The sequence below is a fragment of the Acyrthosiphon pisum genome, unplaced genomic scaffold, assembly GCF_005508785.2.
Source record: "Acyrthosiphon pisum isolate AL4f unplaced genomic scaffold, pea_aphid_22Mar2018_4r6ur Scaffold_20689;HRSCAF=21842, whole genome shotgun sequence".
Classification (NCBI taxonomy): domain Eukaryota; kingdom Metazoa; phylum Arthropoda; class Insecta; order Hemiptera; family Aphididae; genus Acyrthosiphon; species Acyrthosiphon pisum.
Window position 1 is genome coordinate 7,438 of NW_021770075.1, and position 9,784 is coordinate 17,221.

At 28.1% G+C, this 9,784-nt stretch overlaps 1 non-coding gene across 1 annotated transcript; it reads left to right on the forward strand.

The window, feature by feature from the left end:
* The first annotated feature begins 484 nt into the window (after positions 1 to 484).
* On the forward strand, positions 485 to 8,848 carry LOC100302433. The gene is made up of 9 exons (XR_003840016.1): positions 485 to 2,079; positions 5,601 to 5,790; positions 5,874 to 6,077; positions 6,164 to 6,235; positions 6,624 to 6,755; positions 6,843 to 6,938; positions 7,903 to 8,150; positions 8,399 to 8,558; positions 8,696 to 8,848. It is a non-coding gene; the product is annotated as an uncharacterized LOC100302433 (transcript).
* The last annotated feature ends 936 nt before the right edge of the window (positions 8,849 to 9,784 follow it).

Below are 9,784 nucleotides of genomic sequence, written 5' to 3' on the forward strand. Positions count from 1 at the left end.
CCAGATAGCATTTTCGTAATGATAATATTTTATTAATATCATATCTTCGTTAAAAAAATAATATTTTAGAAAAAATATTAAAATAAAATCAAGTAATTATTTGGTAAAATAATATTATGAAAATAGTAATAATATGATATCATTAATGAAATAATGAAATAATATTCTGGATATATTGTCATTATGTTATTAAATATGAATTGTTTAAATAATATTTTGAATATATTAATAATAAGTCATCATTAATAAAATAATGAAATAATAATCTGGATATATTATCATTATGATAATAAATATGAATTGTTTAAATTATATTTTGAATATATTAATAATAGGACATCATAAATGAAATAATGAAATAATATTCTTAATTTTATTATATTATTATCATTATGTTATTTAAATCAGTTCAACAGCGTGCGACTTGTTCATGATCGCCTAGGAAGTCGTAGCCGGTCATTTATGCATATAATATAGATAGAGAAATATTTACGGCTCCGACTTAGCTACAGTAGTACAACAGTACCTACGTCAGTATCTGGCCAGTGGCATCAGAATAGTGTTCAGAATTTCAGACACACTAGTGCATAATATTGTGTATATTATACTAGCTGCATTATATAACCTGACTAGAGAATACAAGTGTAACTTAAAACATTATTTTGTCAAAGTGTGTCAAAGGTGTGTGTGTATGTGTGTGACTAAAATAATATACAATATTAACTAGGTTAAGACTTGTACTACGTTTGTTTTATTCAAATGTATCAATATATTATTAAGTAGGTACCTATATACTGGCTATTATATTATTAATTGTAGATTGTATTAGCCATGAAGTCGCACAAATTATAATATTATTATATTCCAATACAATCCAATGACAGATTAATAATATACAATATATTATTATTATACTAGCACCAGTGAAACTCGGGGCCCGTGGAACTCGCTGTAGTACCAAAAGTACTAGCCAAGTACCACAAGTACCCCAATCCCTATGAGTGGGTAACGATTTTGGAGACACAGTCGAATTTTAAAAGTCACACTTATAATGAAGGTGATAGTCGGATATGATTTGGTGATAAGAATTTGTGGTAATACCTGGCTCTTTGGCGGTCTCGTTTCGAAGGCGGGAAAGTTTGAAAGTCGACTTTCAGTGTCTAGAATTCTCCCATGGCCCATGAAAGTCGGCAATTCAATGATAATATCCCCTAACGTATGTCCGGTGCTTTTTTGTATGTGTACAAAAATGTAAATTCGAAAACCTGCATGTTAGAGCGTATTTTTCGATCGACATTGCGATCGCTTCGGACGGCACACGAATATAAACCGCACACCGGCGGCTTCGAGAAATCGCGAGCTACGCGAATCAAGTATAAAAAAGGGCGAAAAGGATCGAAAATGATCAAAATCGTGTATAAACAGCTAATTTTCCGAAAATTTCAAAAATCGGCGAAATGATAAGAAAAGAGGTGATAAACCGACCGCCGCCGCCGCTGCGAAGGTACGCGATTGGTCGCGCTATAAGGAATCGTCGGGAATTGCCGGCGGGCTGGGGAAACGGAACGGTGCTTTATTTTCCGTTCCACGGTTGCTTAGACAGCTGACTGCAAGCAATTCGTGGAGGAAAAAACTGAGAAGTTCATTTTATAGTATAGCCGTTTAGGATTGTTCAGTATATTATTATGATTTCTGATATAAAAATAGGAATCTGTTGTTGTTGATCAGTTAATTTTCGGGGAAAACCATACAACGACTGTATGCCCCCGCCGTACGCCGCACTGCCTATCACACACTCACACACCCACACGACATAGTGCATACACGATACACATGTCATACGTACAGACTACAGTTACGACTAACTATAATATAGTAAGACACTCTATTCTACCGTACCCGTGTAATAGTGTAATGTGTATGAATATTGAATTATAATAAATTGTTAAATTCTAAATTGTATTGTGCCGTCGGTTTTTGAATTTCTATTCTATCTATTTTTTTATATCTACCTATCTACGACGCACGTGTCGACGTACCTACTTCAGTAAAGTTCACAGTTGTATAGGAGCATTTTCGGTAAGTACCTTACTAACTACATTATTAATAATAATTATCGTGCTCATTATTGTTATTAATATTATAAATTGTAACTTCGTACTAAAACTAACTTCCTAGGTACTAAAACTCTCTGTCTTCATGAATCAGAACTATAATACTTAGATTCTAGAACAATATAAAATGAATAGGTTATATTATTATAATAATATAAACAAAGTGGTATTATATTTTATATTCTTCATATTGTTAATTCAATGTATTAATCTGTATTAATTGTAAATAGTTTTGGGTCTGTGTGCTAAATTTTCATTTATTTATCATTATTACTCTCTTATTACCTAGGTATTTCTAGTATTTAAAAATGTATCCATGCGATTATGCACAATTGTATAAATTAATAATTATTGTGGTTGGTCTCCCTACTTTCACTACAATATTGCTTGTGTATTAACCTCGGTATTAACTTTGTCGGTTTAAATCAAACATTACTACAACTTGTAAATGTAGGTAGGTAGATAATAGTATAGTATTGTAAAATTTAATTAATTTAAATCGATGATATTATATTAATAAAATAATACCTTAAACAAGCATCTTGATAACTTACAAATATATAAAATTATACCTATAAAAAACATTATTGAAGTAGGTAGGTATGTACATAGTACATTTATAGGTAAGTAATATGACACAGGGGACTAGGGGAGACAGTGACCGACCAGCGTTCTAAGAAATTTTTTGAACACCTCGTATAGTCGAATCTTACTTAAGTCTAATCTAGGTAGGCTACTATATGTAGATAATATATAACACAAAATGGGCCATCTGTCAGCTGATATTTACTTATTTTAACTTATGCATGTTAATTATTTTTTCAAATCATACAATAACGTTAGGTTATTTTATTAAGATTTTATTTATTTTTCTGTATAGCCACTCTGGTACAATTATTCTTGTTTTAATATTGAATTGACACATACTATATACTTGTATTACATCTTTGGATAATGTTGTAGTACTGAAAACTAGAAGGTAATATTATATGTAGTCATATTTATATTTAGTCATACTTATTAACACTAAATGTCATGTAGATAGCATAAGTATTGAACAAGAATTTTACCTAGGTAGGATTTGTATCTTAATATACTGTATATGCCTGACTTTGTACTTTGTAGGTACCTATATAGGTTACTATTGTATAAATAGCTATAATGTCTTATCAAAAGAAGTCGAACCTAAGTATGCGTTCTAAGAGAAGAAGAGTCAATGAAGAACTTAAAAACATATCTTTACCTATATCAGCTCCTACAATTGACAGAAATGTTACAGCTCATTCAACAGGAATTATCATTATTCCAGAAGCAAATTTGATTACTAATGTTACATCAGTGGACAATGTTTTTGCTGCGCCTTCACAGAGAAGTATTAATAAATCCCCGAATAAATCAGTTGATCTCAATTTAGTGACTGAATCGGGTGATGCACTATCAGATGTTAGTGTTATTGAGTCTTCATCAGATGAAGATGATCGTTCTACTTCATATAAGTATAGTAAAACATCAATTTTTATGTCATTAGTTGCTGAATGGGCCGTTAACTTTAAAATATCTCAACATGCTCTTAATGGCTTATTAGTTATTTTGAGGCAACACTCTTGTTTTGAATATATGCCTAAAGATTCAAGAACAATCTTACAGACTAAACCAATCAACACCTTAAATATTCACTCCGTAGAACCTGGAAACTATTATCATTTTGGCCTAGCTAATGCTATCAAAGAAAATATCCCATTAAATTTCAAAAATAATGCTTCAGTAATCCATATTGTAGCAGGAATAGATGGTTTGCCTCTATTTAAATCAACTGCTGAAGAATTTTGGCCAATACTTGCCTATATACAGCCAAACAGAAGTAACGTGTTTCCAGTAGGGATTTACTGTGGAAATAGAAAACCCTTGGACAGCAATACATTCCTGAAGTATTTTGTAAAAGAAATAAATTTGTTAGACAATAATGGCATTGAAATTAATGGAAAAAACTTTAAAGTTATGTTGGATGTGTTATGCTGTGATGCTCCGGCTAAATCATTCATATTAAAAACTAAAGGACATGCTGGATTCTCTTCATGTTCAAGATGTGAGCATGAAGGGGAACACTTATTGAATAGAATGTGTTTTCCATATACAACGCCAGATAACCAACCATCCAAGAGAACTCATCAGAATTATATTTCTCAGTTTGATGAGGAATATCATACTGGAAATACTTCTATATTAACTACAGTACCATATTTTAACACTGTTACTGATTTTTCATTAGATTATCAACATTTAGTATGCCTTGGTGTGGTTAGAAAAGTTATATATTTGTGGATTAAAGGCCCAGTGCCTATACGTTATCCATCTTGGAAAATAGAACAAATATCTACAATATTGATAGGTCTAAGAGTCAGTATACCTTGCGAAATCAATAGAAAACCAAGAAGTTTGGCTCATATAAAAAACTGGAAAGCTACTGAATTTCGTACATTTTTATTGTATTTGGGTTCTTCTGCTATCAAGTCTGTTGTATTAAAGGAACACTGGAAACACTTTTTTGATTTAAGTTTAGCAATGACAATATTATTGAGCCCGGACTATGCACAACATATTAATATTGCTAGGAAGCTGTTGGACAATTTTGTTAAAACCTTTGAAATGTTGTATGGTCGGCATCTAATATCGCACAACGTTCATGGATTAACCCATATCTGTGATGACTATATTAAATTCGGTCCATTGGACAATTGTTCTACATTTCCATTCGAGAACTACATGAGTACTCTAAAGAACATGATACGGAAGCCAGACAAGCCACTTATACAAGTTGTTAAAAGAAGTAATGAAATAAGTTCATTGAAATTAAATTCTCAAAAAGAAATACCCGTGTTTACTTTTTCTGGATTTCATAAACATGGACCATTGATTCAAAATATACAAGGATTCCAGTATACTACCTTAAAAATGAAAACATTTAGTATCAAATTATATACAGAAGCTGATAGTTGTCTTTTAACATGTAATGGTGACATAATAAAAGTCTTCAATATAGTTAAAGATAAAGATGATGCAATATTTTTAATTTGTAAAAAATTTCAAAACAAAGACATTTTATTTGATAAGCCGATCAAATCGTCAGAATTAGATATTTATAATGTTAATATATTAAGTCATGAACTCTACTGCTATCCTATAAATGAGATTAAAAAAAAAATGATTTTAATTCATTCTGACAGTAATGCGTTAATAGCCTTACCATTAATTCATACTTCCTGTAATGTATAGTTAATAGTTATTAATATTTTTTATCAGAAGTTAGTTATTAGTTACCAAATATAAAGATTGTTAATTATATTTATCATTAAAATTGATTTTATGTTAATTTAGATTATAGTACCTATATTAATTAATTAATACTTATTTAAACAATTTAATTAATACATTTAAAATTATTTAAAATGTGGCAGTTTTGTTATTTTAGTATTTGTTATATTTCAGTTAAACATGTGGTCAGTTGTGAATTTTTCTAAAGATAACACTGTTGAAGTTGTGCCATCATTTTGGGTCAAAGATAACAAATCTGCTTGGCCGAAAAAAAATGCAAAACAGTTTATTAAACAAAGACTAGTACCAAATAACTATGATTTTCAGTATTTATCAATTAAAAAAAAAATGTGCAAGGACTTAGGTAATATTATAATATATAATACTAAAGCATACATATTATTGCTATTGCCTATTATGTTAATAAAATATATTTATATTTTTCAGATGATTATTTTCAGGCTAGTGTCCGAGCAAAAAGGTCTGAAAATACTTCCAACGTTTCAACTTCATCATATGAAACAAATGATGAAATCAGAACTAGGCAGAAGAAGGCAATAAAAAGAGAACATTATAAAATGGAGAAAAATCAAAAAAATAAAGCAATTAATAAACTACCAGCATGGAGTCCCAATTCCATTGATAGTCTAGGTAATTGTGAAAAATAAAAATAATATATAATTGCCTACTATATAATAGGTAGTAGGTACTTATTAAAATTACTGTTTGATTTTTAGGGTCATGCTTGGAAATTGTAGAAGATAATAATTGTGATGATGAGTTCAATAATCCGGATAACACACAAATTGGTATGGAAATTATTATCAGTACACTGCATCTATTATTTAGTTTGTTTATAGGCACACTTAATAGAACACATCAGTGAAATTTCTGACGTTTCAAAATCAAAATTTGTGAGAGTAGTTTTTGATTTATTTAACTTTGTATTCGAAGGTCCATTGTACTGGGCATATAAGATATGGGGGTTATGGTGATTTGAAATGTTGATCAGTAATTAATATTACTTAATCTATCAAATAATCAGTAGTAAAAACAAACTAAATTATTATTTGAAAAAAAAACAAATAATAATTAATAACATTTGATTATTATTTTTACAAAATCAGTATTATATTTATTTATTTTTTATTTTTAATCAGTATATAATTATTAATTTATAATTATTGTTCTTTATAGATACTCCACCTTCTAGGAATGAAATAATGATTATTGATAAAATATTATCGCCGAGCAACCAATCATCAGTGAAGAGAAAACTAGATTTCAGATCTTTGAGCCCAGACTTACTACCAGCTGCCGAAGTATTTAGTATGTATATTATATTATATACTTTTATAAAAATGATTTTTAAAAATAAAAAACTTCTAATAATTATGTCAATTATCCTTTTTTCAGATGCAGTTAATACAATTGAAGAAGTTATTTATACATCCTCGTCGCCCTTTAAAGTCTCTATGACCAATGCTACAACAACTGACAACTCAGCATTAGGTATGTATAGTATGCAATTTACAGTTTAGTAATTAATTCAGTGGTGTCATTTGGGGTAGGGTGGCAGCAAGGTGGGCATTTGCCCCTGTCTACTTTTAAAAGCAGCCCGATGGGCAGGTGTCTAGTTGTTTCCATTTAATGATTATTATATTTTATTAGTGCAAAAACATGCCTATTTTTTGAGAACTAATAATTTATTGTCACAATGTTAAATTTTGTAATTAATAATATATTAACATAGTTGGAATATATTTTATATTTAAAAGCATGCGGGGACGTGCATTGAAGTGGTGTGTGTGTATTTATGAAGGAAAAGAATTAAAGGATATATAATATTGTTCAATTGTTGTATATACAACAATAAAAATAATTAAAAATCATAATCCCATATAGTTTTATTTCCAAAAATATAAAATGAATACTACTTCTAAAAACAACCGATCGTTACTCTAATATTTATCATTGATTTCAAACTGTAGTTAATTTTGTGTACTGTGCACTATTCTCTATTGTATTCAATTTATAGTTTAGTACCTATATTAAAATTAATTTTTCCATGTGTTTCCATCTCATTTTTAATATAAATAATAAAGTAAGTGAAAATAGCTCAAGATTCATAAACAATTTCTAATAAAACAAAAAAAATTGAACCAGTAAGCAAGCAATAAAAATAAAATTAAATTAGTTTACATAGTTTTAATTTCTATGTACAATAATTGTTCTATAAAATATCTGCTACCTTATATTTTCAAATGATTTTGTTATTTAGTTAGTGAAATGGGTTGCAACAATTATAGTAAAAAATATTTAAATTATAAAATATGTGTGGTTTTTTAAGTTACCCATTTGGGCTGGTCAAATCTTTTGCCGTCCCCCTCCTATTGAAAACTGAAATTACACCACTGTAACCAATATCCAAAAATTAAATGCATAACATTTTTAAATCATTAAAATTTGTTAACAGACATACTGAATAAGATAAATAGAACCACATTAAACACATGGTATGAAATAAAGACTATAACCGAAAGAATAGAAAATATTGAAAAATGTATGACAAATAAAACAAACATTTTTGAAATTCGCGAAACAACATTGCAAGGCATTGATCATGTATTACAACATATACTTTGTAATTTACCATTGAAAACAGAAGAGGATCTTACAATATTTGAAGAAAAATTACTTGATATGCAGTTAAAAAAGAAAATGGTAAGAGTTATTTATTATAATTATAATAACTAACATGTAAGTAGGGCTTGTATTTAAAGAGGTTTCTAAATCTTTTTACTTATGTAAGTTATTGGGGTTTTTGAATGGACTATCTTTATAATTTTTTGTGGTGTTATTAAATTTGTTCAATACAGTTGTACCTTCTTATAAATAATTTAATTGTATCCAGGTAAAAAAAAAATAAATTTCAAAGTAATTAAACAAAACAAATTAAAATATGCTTACAGGTAGAAGAACTGTCACGGCTAGCTCGCAACAACATAGGAGGTACAGTTAGAACAATATTGAGATTTCTTTTCACTGATGAATTACTAAAAGAATTTAGTTACAAAGGGCAAAAAAAGAAAAAGGTGTTCTCAGTCTTGGCCACTTGTTCCTTAATATTTGGTAAGAAAGATGATAACATATTCTTTTATATTAAATTTCTTCTCAAAGTTAATTCTAAATTTTTATCCTATTATACCTACATATAAATCAACCAATTATATTTTAAGTGTATTGTTTATTATATTTGAATGTTTCAGAGTCAATAAATAAAATTGGGAAATTTAAAAATTGCAACACAATTGATGTTGAAACCCCTCTGAAAATTTTTATTGCTGGCGCCAAATTCCGCTTAAATCAACTTTAATTGTATAATTATTATTAAAAATAAAATATTTAATTTGCTCATCAAATGATTTGTTCAATTTTTTTAGTGATATAATTAATTTTATATTATATTGTATAATATTTGTATTTATGAATTAGATTGCTATAAGCTAATCTAATGGTTGGAAAAAAGTATATTTTATTAAATCTATATACTTTATGCCAGTAGGTATAATATAGTATTTTAATATTATACTATAATGGGTGAATAATTGGAGGATTGTGCTAAAAAGTAATAAAATTAAGCTATAATTAATACATCTATATTGTATCTCACCAATTTTCCATTTTCATTTAACAATTTAATTTAAAATAAATGGGGACAAGTTAATTTTCATTAAAATGTTATCCATTGTAATGGGTATGAGTTCTAGTAAAGGGCCCGTGAAAACATTTAGTACAAGCCTCAAGGGTCCGAAAGTTGATGTCAGGGGCTTGTATTTACACAAAAGTAATCATTACCTTACGAGCGTCATATTATGGTTGATTAACCTATAAGCCTATCTGCCTATAGGCTGTATTATTTAATATATTATATTATAATATTATATATTAAATAAATGAATATATTTAAAAAGTAATCATATAATGATAATATCATAATGATAATAAAAGAAAAATAATATAATGATAGTATAAAAATATTATTTTATTCATATTATTCTTAAAATAACATATTAATGATAATCCAGTGGCCAACTGACATTTTATAGATATTTTTTTAATATTATTAAAATCAAAAATGTGGGAAAAAAAAACGTTTATAAAATCATTTCATTATAAAAATAATATTTTATAAATTTCAATAAAATATATTTTTGTTATCTGGGTAATTATGTTAGTCTGCTTTTCTTAGAGTCTGTTCAAATACTATAACGTATTAGACATTAGTTATTTACGTACGCCAACGAATATGGGTTTGTTTATAATAAAATTATTATTATCTAGTATTTGTTTTAAGC